This window comes from Nyctereutes procyonoides, unplaced genomic scaffold (genome assembly GCF_905146905.1).
Source record: "Nyctereutes procyonoides isolate TBG_1078 unplaced genomic scaffold, NYPRO_anot_genome, whole genome shotgun sequence".
Taxonomy (NCBI): Eukaryota; Metazoa; Chordata; class Mammalia; order Carnivora; family Canidae; genus Nyctereutes; species Nyctereutes procyonoides.
The window spans coordinates 22,561,072-22,580,963 of record NW_026575139.1 but is presented as its reverse complement, the minus strand read 5'-3'; the positions used below and the strand labels follow the sequence as shown (position 1 = coordinate 22,580,963).

At 50.4% G+C, this 19,892-nt stretch overlaps 1 protein-coding gene across 2 annotated transcripts in view; it reads left to right on the top strand.

Moving 5' to 3' along the window:
- Positions 1–615: 615 nt before the first annotated feature.
- The window catches only part of TMEM63C (transmembrane protein 63C), a 69,303-nt gene continuing 50,026 nt past the window's right edge, over positions 616–19,892 (top strand). Inside the window, exons 1-2 of one of the 2 annotated variants that reach the window (XM_055304342.1) lie at positions 616–773; positions 14,626–14,768. The gene's annotated coding sequence lies outside the window, so the exon portion shown is untranslated. The remainder of the gene's footprint in view (positions 774–14,625; positions 14,769–19,892) is intronic. The other variant, XM_055304343.1, reaches the window with a different exon arrangement.

The following is a 19,892-nucleotide window of genomic DNA, read 5'->3' as shown; positions in this document are numbered from 1 at the left end:
AAGTGAGAACAACGGTTCACCACCACCCCCTTACTCTGCATACTGATCCTTGGGGGTTCAAACATTCAAACACTGGTACCTGCTGCCAGGGCCCAAAGCAGTTATTTCTAGCAGAAGAGCCAGGACTTTGATGAATTTGGAGACATGCACGGGACTGTGGCCCTCACAAACTGGAAATGACCCAGCCCACTCCTTCGGGCCTCCCAGGCAGGGCTGTAGCCAGTTTGTAGATCTCTTCTCTGCTGGGGGGTATCAGCCACTGGGCTCCAGGAGCGGGTCCCAGGGCGGGCCAGAACCCTGCTACCTTTGTGTGGTTGTGCGTCTTTTCTTGCTCTGGTTGGCCCTGGGGGTGGAGGGGTGGGGGTGGGTTGGTTTGGAAGGAGGACAGGCCTCAGAGGAGAGTTTGGGGTGGGGGGGTGAGGTGGGGGGGTGGCCAGAGAGCAGCAAGACAGCCGCCGAGGCCCAGGGCATCGGGGAGCCGGAGCCCTTTCTGCAAGGGACCCGCAGCCTGGTGCGTTCGGGATGGGAATTTGCAGACGGTTCCTGGTAGCGACGGGGTCTCTGAGGCGGAGCCCGGGCCTCGGTCGGGGCTCCTCGGGCCCGGGTGCCCCGGTGGGTCAGAGCAGCCTTGGGGCGGAGCAAGGTTGGCTCAGCCGGGGCGGAGCCGGGACGCCGCTCCGCGGTGATGCAGCGGGGAATTTGCTGACAGTCCCTTGCCGGGGGGCGCCGGCTCCACCAGGCCGCGGGAGCGCCGGCCGGCGGTCTGCTCTCAGGTGAGGCGCGTGTGGCCCGTGCCCGCCCCTGCGGCCGGAGCCCCCCGCCTGGGCTGGGCCGTCCCGCCCGGGCGCAGCTGGGGAGAGCACGCGGCGGGAGCGGCCGGGGCGCGCCGCGGGGAGGAGGGGCGCAGGTGGGGGGGGGGCTGGCTCGGCTCTAGGCTCCCCGGGCCCGGCGGAGGGGTGGGGGCGGGGCACTGCGCCGGGCTCCCTGGCGGCGCTGGCCGCCTGCCGGCCTGCACCGGGGCCGCGGGAGTGAGCTGCCCGCCGGGGAGGGCCGGGGCCGGGGCGCCGGGGTGGCTGCGCCGCGGGGGGGCGGGGGGGCTGCTCCCGGGACCGTGCCCGCGCGGGGAGCCCCGGGGCGTGCCGCCCACTCGCCGGCTGGGCCCCGAGGGGGCGCTCCCCCCGCAGCCTACTTCACCGCCCTGAGTTGTGGCAGCGTCGCCGCTGGGCGCTGCCGGGCTGGGGGCTCGCCCGGTGCAGAGGGCTGGGCTCCCGGGCCGGCGCTGGAGCAGGAGCAGGAGCAGGAGCAGGAGCAGGAGCAGGAGCAGGAGCAGGCCGCCCTTTCTCTTGTGCTTTCAAAGAAAGGAAGGGCCTTGCCTCCGTCCTCATCTTGGCCTTGAGAGAGAAACTTTGCATTTGGGTGATGGGCCTGGGGAAACTGAGGCGCAGGGCTGCTGTGGCTTCACCAAGGTCACTTAGCGGGTCCTACAGAGCTGGCCTCCCAGCCACTGCCTTGACCATCTGATGCTCTCTGGAGGGGCGGGGGCCAATCCGCTCTCCGGACCTCTGTCCAATCTGGGTGGACCACCCCACCCCAAGGCCCCCTCTCCCCCTCCTTGAGAATGGAGGCGGGTACAGCTTCCGCATGGGCCCCTGAGGTGTTATGGGTGGGAACGCTGCAAGGATAAGAATTGTCTGGGACCAGGAGAAAATTGCTCAGGAGACTCAAGGGACTGTGGGCCTCTACCATCCTTGTGGGTTCGGGGAGAGAGGGAGTTGGCTTCTGGGAGAGGAAGGTACGAGGGGCAGCCCGGTTCTGGGCATCAGTCTCTGTACCAACTGGCCTTGATGGAAGCCACCTGCAAGTTCCCAGGCTGCTGTGGGAAGGACAGGGGACCAGGAGATGAACTTTCTCCTTTGTTGGCCTGTGTCTCACTGGAGAAGAGGCTGGGGAACCATGTTGGTAAGACTGGCCTTCTCTCGACGCCATCCTCTGTAGCAGCTCACCCTTGCTCTCTCCCCAACTCCTGTCCCCAGGGAAATGGACTACTGTTGGATCTGTGGCTCTTGGAGGTGAACTTTTCCTGAATTCACCTTGTCTTTCTTCTGTTTGAAGCAGGTGCCTTTCTCTGGAAGGAAACTGAGGTAGGGAGAGAGCTATATTGTATTTTAGAGCTGGAGCCAGACAGCACCGTGGTACAGGCAAGGAAACTGAGGCACAGAGGGTGCAGTGCGTTACTCCAGGTCTTTCGCCTACACACAGGTCTCCCATTCCCTGGCCCACCACCGGGCTGTGGATGAGGCCCCTTCCTCTCCTCTTGCTACAGCTCCCAGCCCTGGTAGGGTGAGGCCATGAGTGCCTCCCGAGGGGTGGAAGGGGCTGTCAGTGAGAGGCCACAGCTCTGGCATTTTCTCCTCCTTTACGAGATGTTTTCAAGTTAAAAAGAAAGAAGCAGCTAGAAGAAGGAAGCCAAAGTCACTTGGTTACCTTCCCGTAACACGATTTCTGTGGGGCCCTCAGGGGCAAGGGCACCCATCCCTTCTGCCCTGGTGCCAGCGGTTGTGACCACAGCTGGGAGAAGACCCCAGTGACTTCAGTTTCCTCTCTGATAGCTTCACAGGCTGGGAGTTTCTGGCCAGCCCAACCTGATTCTAAGAGAAAGGGAGTTAGCTTGTGCCTGGCACGTGGATGCTGCTCCTTGGACACACCCCTTGAGCACAGAGCCCCTGAAGCTAGACCCCGGTGATTCTGCAGCATGGCTTGGGCTGCTTGATGATCACCAGTAATCACTGGGGTGACCTTTGGGAAGGGATAGGGTTGCCAGTAAACTAGATCAGAACTAGCTGCCCATGGGGGTGACAGTACAAGGCCAGAGAAAGTAGAGGACCTGCCGTGTGACCAGCTCCTCTGATGGGATCCCTGAGGGTCCCTTCTAGCCCTTCTCCAGGAGGAAGGCCACTGCCCCGTGGTCCTGGGGAGCTGGCGGTATGTCCCTCCCAACTGGCAGAGGCAGGGGCAGGTGGCAGAGAGGCTCTTGGCTTGTGGGAGAAGAACCACTTACAGAGGAGCAGGGCACCTGGTTCTGGACCAGAGTCCCTACTGATTGGCATCCTGCCCTTAGTTTTCCTACCTGACAGCTGGGCATGAGAACACCTTCCCAGTTGGGTCAGAGGGCTTTGGAAGCATGTCATGCATTTATTGCAGGTGGGTAGTGTTATTCCTGGAGACTGTGGTATAGATTGAGGCTGTTTCTAGCTTCCCCGGGGAACATGTGGCTATGCCTGCTATGGAGGATGCCCTCTCCCCTGTGGCCAGTGTATGGTACCCCTCGAAGGTTGGAAGGTAGGCTGATCCTCCCCAACATACCTCAAGTTGTATTTTGGCCCTTGAGGGCTTCTATTCCCCTTCCTTGGCTGCCTATGATATTTAGCAGGATCCCCACGCAGTAAAGTACTGGTGACTGGTGGCATGGTGGACCTTGCTGCCGGCCTCTTACCTCCCACTGACTCACAGCTGGGGATGCTCTTTCTCCTCTGGTTCTCCCTGGGAAGCAGCTGGTGGAAGAACGGTGGAGATAATGAGCATAAAGTGCTGGGAGCTCTTTGCACACAGTGCCCAGGGTGCAGGAGGCCATGGGGCCTTTGGAGCTTTAGGCAGACTCACTCTGGGACTGACCGTAATCAAGATGCTCAGAGGACGCGAGCTCACCAGCTTGAAGTGCACTGTCGTGCCTGCGGCAGGGCACTAAGTCCTCTCCTCTCTGTCCTGGGAAAGCTGTGGTTTTCCTGGCTCACACACTGGCATGAGTGCTGTGGACTGGACCCCCCCCCCCCATTCTTAGCATGAGTAGACTGGTGCAACTTGTGTAAAATAGGGTTCCAGGGGGAGCTGGGATGGGAACCTGGGCAACTCATGAGGTACCATGTGTCCTTGTCATGGATTTGTCCAGACTGCCATGGGCAAAACAAGGGCTGCTCTTTAGAAGCACCTGTGGCCAGAACCCTACATCCCGTATTTCCAGGGCAAGGAGTGCAACCAGGCTGCCAAGTTCCTTCCTAGCAGTCTGAGGCTGTGATTGTTCCAAAAGGGAACTGAAGCCTGGATCTTACAAAACCAGGATCCAAGTGTCCTGGGCTCCCACCATCTGTTTTTCCCACCCTTCTACTCTGCTCTTCCTCACGAGTACCCTCAAGACGAGATCGGCTGAGTCTTCTCAGAGTTGTGCCCAGTCAGAGGGACACTGGCCTCAGTCATGGGACCCTGTCAGAAGAGAAAGGCATCCTGAGGTCTTGGGAGATACAGATGGGGAAGATGTGCCTGTGGCTAGTTGGCTGGGGACGGGGCCGCGTGTTAGGTTTTGATGTGGGAGCCTCATCACCTCTGGTGTCTGCGTGGCAATAGTTGGACCATAGGCTGGAAATGCTGCAGAAGGCGAATGAGCCCCATGGGGAAGCCAATTCGGCTTTGTTGGGGGCACAAGAGTGTGGGGGGACAAGGCACACAGAGACACCCTGTCTGGGGGCACTTGGGAGCTGAGTTTCCACCTGCTTCATTATGTGGTTGCTTCACTTCTATGAGTCTCTTGTTCACAACATGGTGAAATAATCCCCACCGCAGGGGGCCAGCATGAGGATGAATGGAAAGAAGTGGAAAGGCACATATGCCTGCATGTGCTTAGTGACCGGGAGCCCCCTTCTTTCCCTGTGTTTCCCCTATACTTGCTCAGTGGCAGGCTGTCCAGGGTCTGTGGGCTGGCTGGCCATGCTTTGGTGGCAATGGCTAATCAATAGTGTGGATTGCTTCTGGCACTGTTTGAACTGAGCTGTTCCCTCTGAACGAAAGAGTTGGCAGATGGGGAGGTCTCCTCAGAACCAGAGGGAGCGTGTGGGACAGGCGTGGAGGATGTCTGTCCTGTACAGCAGACAAACTGTTGTTGGACCCGGGATCCCTTCTGGGCTGGGATCTCATGGGCCCAGGGCTGCAAAGTAGGGCCAGCCTTTGGGGAGAGCTGCTCAGGCAATGGAACGACAGTCTGAACCATGTCTCTGCCCTGAGGTCCTGGTGCCACTCAGGGACCTCGCATCCCTTGTTATTCCTTTAAATCCCCTGCACGCCCCGGGTGAGGGGCAGTGCAGGTGTGAACAGCCCACTTGATAGATGGGAACGTTGAGGCTTAGAGAGGTTTTAACAGCCACAACCCCACGCATGTGCACACATGCACAGGGGCACCAAAGTGGCTCCAGGCCTGTCTGACTCCAGTGGAGTGTCCCCTCCTCTGAGCACAGCTGACACATCCTCCGTTCACCTGCTATTGCCGCTGCTGGTGGTTTTGCTGAAGTTGCTTAAGACAAAAGGACTTGGAAGTGAAGGTCAGGCTTTCTCCCCTTTCCCTCCACTCTGGGCTGGGTGCCCAGAGCCCGGCCCTGCTGAAGGATAGCCGGGATTATGGACGGAGGGCATTCCCACCCCACCCATACCTCCACCCCGGGACACGCTGCAGGCTCGATCAGAGGGGCTGAGCTAGGCAGGAGATTCGGTGCAGGGGCCTTGGCTTCAAGCTTCCTGGGGGGTCTCCCCAGATCCCTGGCCTGGACACCTGCACGAGACAGCCGGGATGGAAGGGACAGGCAGCCTAGGCCTGTGCTCACAGAGCCACAAAGTGGAGGATGCGGAGGGGCCCAAGTCCCAGCACTCTCCTGTGGGTCTGAGGCACAAGTCCGGGCCCTGTGGTCTATCTGTCCCAAGAGACAGAGGAGAGAGAGGGGTGGGGAGGCAAAGGTTCTCTGACCTACGTCTAGACCCGGGCCCGGGTATCACAGCTATCTGCTTGCTTATCAGATGAGTCATCTTTGAGCCCATCTCTGACCTGGTCACTTCTTACCGGCTTCCCAGAGCCTGCCATCAGAGACTGAGCTTGGATTAAATCCAATTACCTTTCCCAGCCTGCCCTCCTGCTTCCTTCCTGCTTCCCATACACTCGGCTCTGGCTCAGAGGCTCTCCCTGCATGGGATGCGAGATGCATCAGATTACCTTGAAGATTTTACTAAGTACACACACTGCCCTTCCCTCCCCGCTCATGCTCACCCCTTACTTAGCTCAGCTAAGAACCACTACTGTTGGCAAATGAAAGATGCCCAGGCTGTTTGACCCACTCCTTCCTCCCGGCCCGTCCTTTCGTCATCCCCATCTTCATTTGGTCAGACAGCACCTTTCAGAGTCCAGCTCACATGCCACCTCCTCCATGAAGCCTTCCCTGGATCCCAGCCAGTGGAGGTCTCATAGTCTTGTCCTTGTCCCATTAGTGTCTGTCTCTTGTGCTAGACAGTGAGCTCATCCTTCCATTTGTCAAGTGTTCATTGAGTGCCAGTCACACACATGCCCTCTGGTAACTCATGGGGAGGGGGCAGGTAGGCAAGTCAACTGATCATGGCAACAGCTACAGAAATGCTATAATAACGGCAGGACAGAGCGCCAGAAGCTATATTGGCAATGACATTCAAAGCTGAAAATGTACATACTTCATGCCCAACAGTTTTGCATCTAGGTGTATAATTACCTAGAGAAACCCACGTGTGTGCATGAAGAGACAGTTCCAAAGATATCTAGGGTAACAGTGCTGGAAGCATGAGAGGTCTCTTCAGTGTCTACACTGATGGAGCAGACAACTATAAATGTGTTCTTATGCAGCAGGTAGATCACATGTAATTGGGGAATTTTATGTTTTGTGACTTACACCTCAAGAAACACACACTATCTGTATTAACATAAATAAATCTCAAACAATATTGCGAGAAACAGGAAATTGCAGAAAAATACCATTCACGAACATTTCATTTTAGTGGAAATCACAAACAATACTATTTGTCACTTATGAATGTAAACATGTTGCAGTAGCTACTAGATTCATGCTTGTGGTGGTCTTTGGCTAGAGAAAGAAGGAGCTGGTGCTGGTGGATAGAAGGAAAGACTTTTAATTTGTCAGTAATGTTTTTTTAACAAAAAAGATCCGAGACAAAAATGACAGAATGGTAACACTGGTTGATTCCATTGGTTTTATTCTTTTAATTTTTTGGTGTTTAAAAGTTTTCAAAATTAGGGGCATCTGGCTGGTTCATTTGGTGGAGCATGTGACTCTTGATCTTGGGGTTGTGAGTTTGAGCCCCACATTGGGTGTAGAGATTACTTTAAAATAAAATCTTTTTTTTTAAAAAAAGACTTTATTTATTTATTCATGAGAGATGCAGAGAGAGAGGCAGAGACACAGGCAGAGGGAGAAGCAGGCTCCATGCAGGGTGCCTGATGTGGGACTCGATCCCAGGTCTCCAGGATCATGCCCTGGGCCAAAGGCAGGCACTCAACCACTGAGCCACCCAGGCGTCCCTAAAATAAAGTCTTTAAAAAATATATTTTCAAAGTTAAAAACAAAAGTAATCTTGAATGTCAGAGGAAAGGCATCGACTTTTCCCAAGAAAGCCAGGAAAGGTTCCAAGAGGAGGTGACAGCTGGGCGTTGAAGGCGGGGTGGGAGTTGTTGGATTTTACTGGGTGTGGGGAACTTGTGAAAAGGAGATGCAGGATGTTCAAGGCCAGGGCATATGTGCTGGGGCTCTCTGCACTTTTTAAAGGTTTCCTGGCTTGTGTTTGTCAAGCTGCCCCTCCCCCACTCCCTTCCTCATCGATGTCCCTGATTCCAGCTTCTGTATCTCTGGGTGTGCATCTGGTCAGTAGGCTACTGTTTGAACAGCATGAGTCATTGGACGATTTTTTAAAGTCTAAGTAGGGGCACCTGGGTGGCTTAGTGGTTGAGTGTCTGCCTTTGGCTCAGGGTGTGTTCCCGGGGTCCTGGGATCAAGTCCTGTGTTGCGCTCCCTGCAGGGAGCCTGCTTCTCCTTCTGCCTATGTCTTTGCCTCTCTCTGTCTCTCATGAATAAATAAATAAAATCTTAAAAAAAAAAAAAGTCTAAGTAATCTAATGGGGATTGGGAGAGGGATGAGCCAAATATGTAAAATTGAACACTAAAATAGGGAAATAGCTACTATATAGAGAAAAGAGAAAGAATTCTTAGGGGATAATGTGCTTGACCACATGTGAATTCAGTTGAAAATCAGCTGAAACTGACAGTTTTCTGAGAAGATCTAAATCACCAGTTTGACCCCAGAAGAACTAACTAGAAAGCCTCAACAGATCAATAATCATGATAGAAACTGCATTTTCATAAAACTCCACCCCAAAAAACCTGGGGTTCTGCCAACTTTGAATTTTTATAAACCTTCAAGGATGGGATAATTCTGTTTTAAAAAAGATGTTCTTTATTTATTTTGAGGGAGAGAGAGCACGAGCAGGGGAGGGGCAGAGGGAGAAGGAGAGAGAGAAAGAGCAGGGCAGGGGCAGAGCGGGGGTGGGGGGGGTGGGGGGAGAGAATCCCAAGCAGATTCCATGCCCAGTGTGGAGGCCGTGTGGCGCTCAATCCCATGACCCTGAGATCATGACCTGAGCTGAAATCAAGAATTGGATGTTTAACCAACTGAGCCACCCAGGCGTCCCTAATAGCATGTTTTTTAAGTTGCACCAACCATACCAGATCATAGAGAGGGAAAGATTCCAAATTAGTCTATGAAGCCTGCACAGCATGACAGAGAGCGCCAAAAAAAGAGAAATTACTGAAAAAAATCTAATTTATGAATATTGGTGCAAAATTAATAAATTAATAGCAACAAATAGAGTCGCACAGCAGTATGTTTAAAAAACAAATACACCACAAGCAAGTCGGGCTATTTTGAACAAAGTAATAGGTCAAAAGAGGTAAAAAAAAAAATCACATAAACATCTCCATAAATGCTAAAAATGCCTTAAAGACATTTGGTAAAGTTCAACATATGTCTCTGATTGTACCTCTTTTTAAAAATGTTTTTATCATTTTACTTTATTTTTTTTGCATCATGATAAATACACTCTTTAAACTCCATACCCTCTGTCACCCATCCCCTCTGGTAACCATCAGTTTGTTCTCTATGGTTAAGAATCTGTTTCTTGGTTTGTCTCTCTTTTTCCTTTGCTCGTCTGTTTAGTTTCTTAAATTCCACATTTAAGTGAGATCATATGGTATTTGTCTTTCTCTGACTTATTTTGCTTAGCATTATACTCTCTAGCACTATCCATGTCGTTGTAAATGGCAATATTTCATGCTTTTTTATGGCCAAATAATATTCCATTATATGTATATACCACCTTTTCTTTTTCCATTCATCTGTGGATGACATTTGGACTGCTTGCATAGTTTGGCTATTGCAGATAATGCTGCTATAAACCAAGGGGTGCATGTATCCCTTTGAATGACTGTTTTTGTTTTTTGGGGGTAAATACTTAATGGTACAATTATTGGATTGTACAGTAGTTCTACTGTTAATTTTTTGAAGAATCTCTGTACTGTTTTCCACAGTGGCTGCATCAGTTTGCATCCCCACCAACAGTACACAAGCATTCCTTTTTCTCCACATCCTCGCCAACACTGTATTGTTGATTTTAGCCATTCTGACAGGTGTGAAGTGATAGCTCATTGTGGTTTTGATATGCGTTTCCCTGATGATGAATGATATTAAGCATCCTTTCATGTGTCTGTTGGCCATCTGGATGTCTTCTTTGAAAAAATGTCTGTTCAGGACTTCTACCCATTTTTAATTGGATTATTTGGTTTTGAGATGGTGAATTTTAGAAGTTCTTTAAATATTTTGGATACTAACCCTTTATCAGATAGGTCATCTGTAAGTATCTTCTCCATTCGGTAGGTTGCCTTTCTGTTTTGTTTCCTTCACTGTGCAAAAGCTTTTTATTTTTGATGTAGTCCCAATAGTTAATTTTTGCTTTTCTTTTCTTTGCCTCAGGAGACATACCTAGAAAAATGTTCCTATAGCTGATGTCACAGAAATTACTGCCTGTGCTAGGATTTTTATGGTTTCAGGTCTCACATTTAGGTCTTTAATTCATCTTGAGTTTATTTTTGGGTATGGTGTAAGAAGGTGGTCCAGTTTCATTCTTTTGCATATTGCTATCTGGTTTTCCCAATACCATTTGTTGAAGAGACTGTCTTTTTTTTCATTGTGTATCATTCCTCCTTTGTTGAAGATTAATTGACCTTATAATTGGGGTTTATTTCTGGGTTTTCTGCTCTATTCCATTGATCTATGTGTCTATCTTTATGCAAGTACCATACTCTTTTGATTACTACCACTTGGTATAACTTGAAATCTGATACCTCTAGCTTTGTTTTTCTTTTTCAAGATCGCTTTGACTACATAAGGTCTCAAATTTAACTCGTATTTATTAAGAATAGATAGATATTGCTTAATATAGTTTTATGCATGTGTGTGTATGTGTGTATAGAGATATACACATATACTAGGGGAAAATGACCACTCTTACTTTGAACATTAACACTGCTTGAGAAGTACAATCCAATATGAATCTTGAAAACAGAAGTTATAAAAGGAGGCCTATTTATTTATTTATTTATTTAAAAAGATTGTATTTATTTATTCATAAGAGACACACAGAGAGAAGCAGAGACACAGGCAGAGAGAGAAGCAGGCTCCCTAGGGACTTCCAGGACTCCGGGATCATGATCCAAGCCAAAGGCAGACACTCAACCACTGAGCCACCCAGGCATCCCTCAAATTGTACACATAGTTAAATTGAGATTTTGAACTTAGAGGGAGGGTGGTGGGGTGGAGAGAGGAAATAGATTATTCATACATGACTTTGAGCAACTGTTTAGCCCCTTGAGGAAAAAAATAAAGCTGGGCCCTACTATGTTCTTACACCAAAATATAGTCTAGAAAAAAAGATTAAAAAGAAAAAAGAAAACCCAAACAGTACTAGTGGAAAACATGGGCAAATATTCTTAGGATGCTCTAGTAAAAAAAATACCTTTGCTTACAGGAAAATATGAAATTTCTGTAAGCCAATGATGACATAAAAAAAAATGAAAAGAGACATGACAGTTTGCAATACGCATGACAAGTTGATTAATTGCCTTAGCTTAGAAAAACCTCTTAAAAATCAACATCACTCGGCATCAGGGAAATACAGCTCAAAACCACAATGAGACACCAGCTCACACCAGTCAGGATGGCGAAAATTAACAAGTCAGGAAATGACAGATGTTGGTGAGGAATGCTGGGAACACAAACTGGTGTAGCCACTCTGGAAAATAGTATAGAAGTTCCTCAAAAAGTTAAAGATAGGGGATCCCTGGGTGGCTCAGCGGTTTGGCGCCTGCCTTTGGCCCGGGGCGCGGTCCTGGAGTCCTGGGATCGAGTCCTGCGTTGGGCTCCCGGCATGGAGCCCGCTTCTCCCTCCTCCTGTGTCTCTGCCTCTCTCTCAATCTCTGTGTCTATCACGAATAAATAAATAAATAAATCTTAAAAAAAAAAAGAAAAGAAAGATGTTAAGTAATCCCTCCTTTAAAAAAAAAAAAGTTAAAGATAGAGTTTCCCTATAACCCAGCAATTGCACTACCAGGTATTTATCCAAAGGATACAAGCATAGTGATCCAAAGGACCACATGCACCCCAATGTTTATAGCAGCAATGTCCATAGTAGCCAAAATATGGAAAGAGGCCAGATGTCCATGGACAGACGAATGAATAAAGAAGATGTGAGATATATATATATATATATATATATATATATAACACACACATATATATCACACACATATATATCACATACATACAATGGAATATTACTCGACCATCAAAAAGAATAAAATCTTGCCATTTGCAACAATGTGAGTGGAACTAGATGGTATTATGCTAAGTGAAGGAAGTCAGAGAAAGACAGATACATGATTTCACTCATATGTGGAGTTTAAGAAACAAAACAGATGAACATAATGAAAGGAAAGGAAAAATAAAGTAAGATAAAAATGGAGAGAAGCAAGCCATAAGAGACTCTTAACTATAGGAAGCAAACTGAGTATTGCTGGAGGGGGAGGTGGGTGGGGGGATGGGGTAACTGGGTGATGGGCATTAAGGAGGGCACGTGATGTAATGAGCACTGGGTGTTGTATGCAACTGATGAATCACTGAACTCTACCCTTGAAACTACCAATATACTATATGTTAACTAAATTGAATTTAAATTATTTTTTAAAGACTTTTGTTTTATTGAGACACAGAGAGAGAGGCAGAGACATAGGCAGAGGAAGAAGCAAACTCCCTTTGGGATGCCTGATGCAGGACTCAATCCCAGGACCCCTGGGATCAGGACCTAAGCCGAAGGCAGATACTCAACCACTGAGCCACCCAGGAGTCCCTAAATTGAATTTAAATTAAAAAAAAAAAAAAGATGCTTTAAAAAAAATCAGTAAGATAATTTGAAAAGGACAGAAAAAGAAATTTACAGAAAAAGAAATGCAAAGGCAAATCAATCAATAAACATGAAAATAATGTCTGCCCTTTCTCATAATTACAGAATGACACATTGAAACCAGATATGATTTTTCAACATTCATATTGGCAAAGCTTAATGATTTGATAATGCACAATGTTGTCAAGGGTGGAGGGCAACAGTCATTCTCTGGCCTGTCTGGGCAGTTTGAACTGGTTTATCCTCTTTGGAAGACAATTTGGAAACATCTATCAGAATTTGAGATCCACCTAACCTTCCAGTCCTTAGTATTTACCCTACAGCTAACCTCCGACATAGACACAAGGAAAACTCAAAGATGCTGTTCTGCAGCTTTTGCAGCAAAAGGGTAGAAACAATGTAAACATCCATCAACCGGAATAGATTCACATAAATTACAGTGCATTTTTCAATGGAACACATGAGCTCCACAAAGATGAAGGATCTGTCTGTGCTGGTATGCAGAGACGTGTGATGTGTGTTAAACTAACAAAACAGTACCGGGAATATGTTCCTGGCTAGGTTTAAAATAAAGATGTAGGGCAGCCCGGGTGGCTCAGTGGTTTAGCGCCGCCTTCAGCCCAGGGCGTGATCCTGGAGACCCGGGATTGAGTCCCGCATCGGGCTCCCTGCGTGGGGCCTGCTTCTCCCTCTGCCTGTGTCTCTGCCTCTGTGTGTATGTGTGTCTCTCATGAATAAATAAATAAAATATTAAAAAAAATAAAATAAAGATGTAGGCATAGATGTGTATTTGTCAGTATTTATGGGAAAGTTTTTGAAGAAAAGTAAAATGGGAAATGTGGCTGTGTTTGGGAGTGGGACCAAGGTTTGGAGGAATAGCAGGGGGATTTTGTGCATTGATTTAAATGCTTTGATTTTTTTTTCCTATAAGCATGTTATTTTCAGAATTAATTAATTAATTAATTAATTTCAAAGATTTTATTTATTCATGAGACACAGAGAGAGAGGCAGGGACATAGGCAGAGGGAAAAGCAGGCTCCATGCAGGGAGCCTGATGTGGGACTCGATCTCAGGACTCCAGGATTGTGCCCTGAGCCAAGGTAGACGCTCCACCGCTGAGGCACCCAGGTGTCCTTATTTTCAGAATTTAAAAAGAAGTGCTACTATACTGGCTTAGTTGGTTGGGCATCTGCCTCTGACTCAGGTCCTGATCTTAGGGTCCTGGGATGGAGCCCCACTTTGGGCTCCCCTCTCTGCTGGGGGGGGGTGCTGCTTCTCCCTCCCCCTCTAGCCTTCTCCCTGCTTGTCCTGTTTCTCTCTTTCTCTCAAATAAATAAGTAAAATATTTAACAAAAAGAATTTAAAATGAATATTTAAGAAGAAAGCAATTGGAAAGGCAGAGTACTATTTCAGTGCCTCACCCTGAACTTTCTTTTTAAATTCCCAGTGGGCTCCCCTCTTCTTATATTTATAATTTTCAGTCTGAAAGGGCTAGGGAGATGTCTCCAGTCTTCATCTTGTCCCAAAGAAATGGGGTCTAGTGAGTTTTCAGCAGCTGCCTGGGGCCCCTGGCTAGTCTGTCTGCAGAGATGGGGCTCCTATGGCGCTGCTTGCAGGAAAGGGACCAAAGACCCCTTCCTTCATGCATATGATCAAAGCTTCATCCTTGTCTTGGCCCTTTTGTGGCATATGGTCCAGCGACTCTTATTTCAGGTGCATCCACAGGGGGAACCTGTTAAATGCAGATCCCCAGGCACTTTCCCAGGCATTCTGATTCAGTGGGCTACGGTAAGGGCCCTAAAGCCATTTTAGCAAGCAGCCCCCAAATGATGCTGAAGTCCCCGATGGTAATGGGCCCCTCTGAACTCCCCAGCTCAGCCTTGTTGGCAGCATCTGGGTATCTAGGCTGAAGCACCCTTCCTGTGTGGGGAAGTGGGGTACTCCCACGTCGCTTGGAGGCAAGTGGCAGTGCAGACCCGGGTGCCTTTAGTGTAGTGCTCTGTCCACAGCTCCCCTCCCCTCAGGCTCATGCTCACCCACGGTGAAGGATGGCTCCCCAGCTCACCCACCCCAGGGATGGGCAGCTGGGTGCAGAGATAGGGGGTGGACTGGGGTCATCTGGGGTGCCCCTCACCCCTTGAGAACTCCCCTGAGGTAGGCCCCATGGGGAGGTGCTGACCAGCATGCTGGGCCTTGGCTGGGTGAGCAGCTGCAAGGAGGCTGGGGAGACCTGAGAGTGTTTTGTCGCCCCTGTGCCACAGAGCCCTGGAGGAGCCACCGGCGTGGTCAGGAACCAAGCAAGGGCAAGGCTGGGCCACTGGGAAGTGCCTGAGGACAGATCAAGAGGAGGCAGGGCCGGTGACCACCCATCCACCTCAGCCACAAACCTCACCTGCTGATCCAGGTTGGTTCTCTTCCCACCATCTCACCCGGCAGTGCTAAGACCCTGGCAGCAGCTCCTCTGTCAGGCTAAGGAAATGTGGCTGCCCCATTGCCTGTGACCTCTGGCTCTCCAGCTGCTGCATGGGTGGAGGCTCTCCCTAAGCCCTCCGAAACCCACAACCTGGTGGGAGGGGAGTGCCAGAAAGCTCAGTCCTCTCCAAAGGACACTGTCCTGGGGGACCTTGGCTCCTAAAGCCTGGGAAGGGGGTCCAAAGACTACTCTGGCTCTGGTTAGCATGTCCCCTGTGCTGCCCCTCCACCCTGAAATGTTCCCAGGTTGAGCTGTAAACTGGGTCCTGCATGGGTCCCAGCTGAGCCCAGTCTGGGACAGGCCCAGTAAGCAACTCTTCCAAGAATTCCCTGCCTCTCAGGAAAGGATTATGACAGATGGCATCTTCATAGACTCTTAGAGCTGGAAGGGATCTCAGTGATATACTCCAACCTCAGTCTCTTTTTACTTCTCAAGCATTACTTCTATCAATAGTGCTGTTGACGGTGGTGGAGCTGAATGTCTCAGAGGACCCAGGTGTAATTTTGTCAAAACAACATAGGAAGCCCTGGGGTCTCAGGCAGTCCTTCCTGGGTTCAGCTGCCTCTTCCCCTACCTGGCCTTAGCTGGTCTCTCCCCCAACCCCCTAGCCCTCCCAGCCCCCCACCCACCCCCCACCCTTCCTCTTCTTCCACCAACACAGTGACTCCTAGCAACTCATCCCACTCTATGATGGGGCCCCTGGTGGTGATCAAACATCCCAAGCTAGAAGGCATTAAAGCCAAGTTAGCATTACAGTGAGGCTTTCTCCCCAATTTAAGCAAGTTAAGTTAATAAAATCAAGAAAGGATTGGGTAGTCAAGGCAGGCTCACACAGTGATAAGCTATCTCTATTTGAGAGTCTCTAAAATCTCTTTTCCACCAAAGAAGTTATCCTGTGTGGGCTATTGGCCAAGAATACTGTGATTGTTGCCATTATCAATAAAAGCAGTTGCAGATAGAGTTCTTCTCTGTGCAGATCAAAGTGCTTGATGTGTCTCCCTCATAATTTCCTGGTCCAGCCTGAGATCCAGGGCAAGGAGTCTTAGCCAGAGACAGCATCTCACTTCCATTCCCCTGGCCATGTCCACTGTCCCAGCCCGGGCCTTGCAATCTCTGTGTGCATCAGTCTTTTCAACTGTAGAATGAGGATAACACAGTACCCCAGGGGGGCTGTGAAGATTAAAGTTAGTATCTATAAAGCACTCGGAACAACCTCCAGCATTCAGTGAGTGCTTCCCACACATTAGCTCTGGTCATGACAAAAGCCACACTCTGCTTCCTGAAGTAGGGCAGTCCTCTCACTGCCCTGCTCCGAAATCGTCCATGGCTCCCCATTGCCCATTCGGTGGACTATGTCTAACCTGTCCTGTGAAGGCCTCAAGAACAGAAGCTTTATTATTTTCCTTGCACGTAATAAGGAATCAGTAGTGTTTGCTGTGAGAGAGGGTTTCCACTGTCAGGGTGGGCGAACTGAGTCCTTGAGGAACAGAAGGGCAGCTGCAGACAGCCCCACAGCTGAAGGCTTGATCCAGGCTCTCCTGCTTTCTCAGCTGTGCCCCAGTTTGAGCAGCCCCTGGATGTTGGCTGCTGGATCTGCCTCGGAGGCAGGTTTGGTTTGCCTTGGATCTGCCAGGGGCCTTAAATGCAGGGAATACCATTTGGACTCCAGCCTTGCCGGTGCACATCTGAGTGAGGAGAGGATGCCCAGCACAGGCCAGAGCAGGCGGTGAGTGCAGTTGAAACTCACGTTCTTGGATGAGTTCAGGCCATGCCGACACGATGTCCTTGCCCTCATTCATTACTGGCTGGTGGCCAGAACTTGAGCTCCCATAGCTTGGGTGGAAGGCTGAGGCCAGCAGAGACCACCCGTGATCTGGCACCTGGGATGGAGAGCCTGGTGAGCTCCACACCCTGCACCTCCAGTTTCCCTAGCAGAACAGAGGCCTGTACCATGGAAAAGCAGGTGCCAGGTTGGGGTAGGACAGACCCAGGTCCAAAACCAGGCTCCGCCCTGGGTGGGGAAACCTTGGCCGTGTCATCTAGCTTCTCTGAGCCTTTACTCTTCCATCTATAAAATGGGAGAATAATACCCATTCCATAGGGTTGAGGAAAGGCCAAAATGGATCAAAGTGCCCAGGGCACCTATACAGCACCTGCATGGGGTGGGCGCTCCGTGTCTTGTGGCTGTTCTATTCCATCCATCAGAGGTGCTCCTCCAAGCTGCCGGGTAGAGCTACCCTAGTCCTCTTGCTTTCCTTAGTTGAACATTTCCTCACCTGGCCTCCATTCCAAGATGAAGGGAAGTGGTGTTATCTTTGGCAAGCGGGGGGTAGGAACAGTCCCAATCTTCCCAGACTCCTGGCAAGGGTGTGAGACTCCATAGGGAGGAAGCAGAGCTCTGTGTGGCTTTCACAGGGATTTTCTGCTCTGGTGGTGCGAGCTTAGGAAGCCAGGAGTGAAGTGACAGGGAGAGAACACACCAGACCCTGCTGCTTCGTGCAGGGTGGCACGTTTTTCTTTATTCATTCAACAAATGAATGAATTTGTTGGGATCCCAGGCACTATGTGAAACACTGGAATATTCAGCGACGAGAGGGGAAGATGTGGGCCCTGTCTTCATGGGGCCTTCGTTCTAACGGGTCAGGGCAGAGAACAGCCTAAATTATGGATAAAGGGTGACAGGAGATAAATGCAATGGGGAAACAGAGAAGGAGGGGGGACTGGTAGTATCTGGGCAGTTTCACCCTTCATCACCATCAGCTCTGTAGCCAGAGAGCCCGCGCTACCGCAGCGCCGTGATTCTCAAGCCACTCGTGTCCTGGGCCCTCTCTGCCCCCCAGATCCTGTGAAGCCGTGCCAGCCAGCCCCGCGGCCTCTGCCATCTGACTCGCACCCATCGCGGGAGCAGCTACACTCTTGCCCCTCCCTCTGCCTCTCTCCGACTCCCCCGGAGGCAGCCAGCCTGGCTCCTGCCCTATTTAGCCAGATGGGGACAGAGCTGGGTGTCCCTTCCATCTCTGCTGCCCTGAGGGCTGGTGTGTTTCCATCTGGGACCCAAACTCTCTGGGGAAAGCCTTTACGTAATCCAAGCCCACCTCCCTCTCTACTTTTGTGTGCGCACAGTCTCTTCTGGGCATATCATGGCCTTTCCCTCCCTGTGGCCACAACTCCAAACTCCAGGTCAGAAGCCCCATATGAACCGAAGGCTGGATATGTGACTGCCAGACTCCAGTCTCTTCAGTAACAGTAGCTCCCATCTTGGAGTCGTGAGCATTGAAAGAGCTCGTGCTTATAGACTCTTAGCACAACACTTGGCAGTAAGCCCTCGAAGAATGTGCCTACTGCCCTCCCAACTCTGCCTTGGATAACACCACCTCCGGGCAGCCCTTCCAGATTGCCCAGGGCTCCTCCGCTGTGCTCCCAGCACCCCTTCGCTGGGCCTCTGGAGTGCACCTATGGAATGCACGGTTCCTTTGGGGTCTGTGGACCCACTAGAATCTTGTGCTTTGACCAAAAGCACCTTGACTACAAGGAACAGAGTCTGGCCCATTATTTCACTGCATGAATGATTTCACAGTTGACAGGCAGGCAGCTGGGAGAGACAGACTGGGGAATAAGATGGAGCCTGCCAGGCCTGACCTTTCCAGGGCCTGTCCTCAAAGACCAGGATACCCACACCGGGGTCTCAGGTAGGGGGTGGAGGACGAAGACAGCCCCACCGCCTGTTTCACAGTCTAATGAAGGGATCCTTGAAGCGCGGCCGGCCCCATCCAGCAGTGTCGGGATCACCTGGGAGCTTCTAGACTCCAACCCAGACCTGCCACATCAGAAACTTGGGCAGGGGCAGCATCTGTGGTAGAACAAGCCGTCTTTGTGAACCACTCTAATGTTTCAGAGTAACTCAGATTCATAGCAGGTAGAGTGGGGAGGGGGGCGGTCTCTGCTCTGCTGAAGGCTTCCAAGAAAGCTGTCAGGCTGGGACCCCAGGGCATGGATCCTGCTGGCCCCACACTCCTGAGCTTCAGACCCTTTTGCTGACAGGGCAGGTGCAGCAGAGAACACTGCTCCCGTAGACCGCCTGTTTCCCAGGCAGCCCTAGACCAGAATGAATGGGTGTGGCTCCAACCTCGTCTTGGGGTCCCTTCCCACTGCCAGTGGCCAGCATCCCCTCAGCACTAACCTCTGTAGCCAAATTCAGGGTAGACTTTTGGAATGTTAGGGCTAAGAAAGACCTGAGATCATTGGTTACGTACATGTGTGTTCACACACACATACACGAACACATATACACATACACAACATGCCCTCACATAAAAACAAACATGCATCACCCCAAAACACACATAAGCACACAAAACACAAAGTGTAGTCACAAACACGTTCCTAAGCACACCCAGATACCACCCTGCAGCATACACAGATGCACCCATGCAAAATGCACTGATCTGCCTCAAAATACGCAAACACAAATGCACAGATCTATTGAATTGGTTTCAGAGTGCAGCTGCACCACAGCACCACACACTGGGTGGCTTCACACAACAGACATTTATTTTCTTGCAGTTCTGGAGGCTGGCCGTCAGAAACCAGGGCGTTGGGATGGCTGTGCTCTGTGCAGGCTCTCGGGGACAGTCCTCCCTTGCCTCTTCCTGGCTTGTGGTGGCAGCCAGCACCCCAGGCGCTCGCTGACTGGTAGCTGCATGCCTCCCATCTCTCTTTGCCTATGTCCACGGGCCGTCTCCTCCGTGTCTCCATGTGGCCTTTGTACAGGGATGCCCACTGGATTGAAGGCCCACACTAACCCAGTACAATTTCATTTGAACTAGTTATAGCCGCAGGGGCCCTATTTCCAAATAAGGTCATGTACTGATACACCCAGCCCTGGCAGATGAGAAGCCTCAGATCCTGAGGACAAGAGTCCTCGATGTCAAGGCTGCCCTGTTCCTCCTCTACGGGCCTGCCACCAAGCAGGTCCCATCCTCCTCTTGCGCCTAGCACACGGTGCCACCTTTCAGCTTGGTCTGACTTTGTTTTATCTGAGCTGGTTAGGTGTGT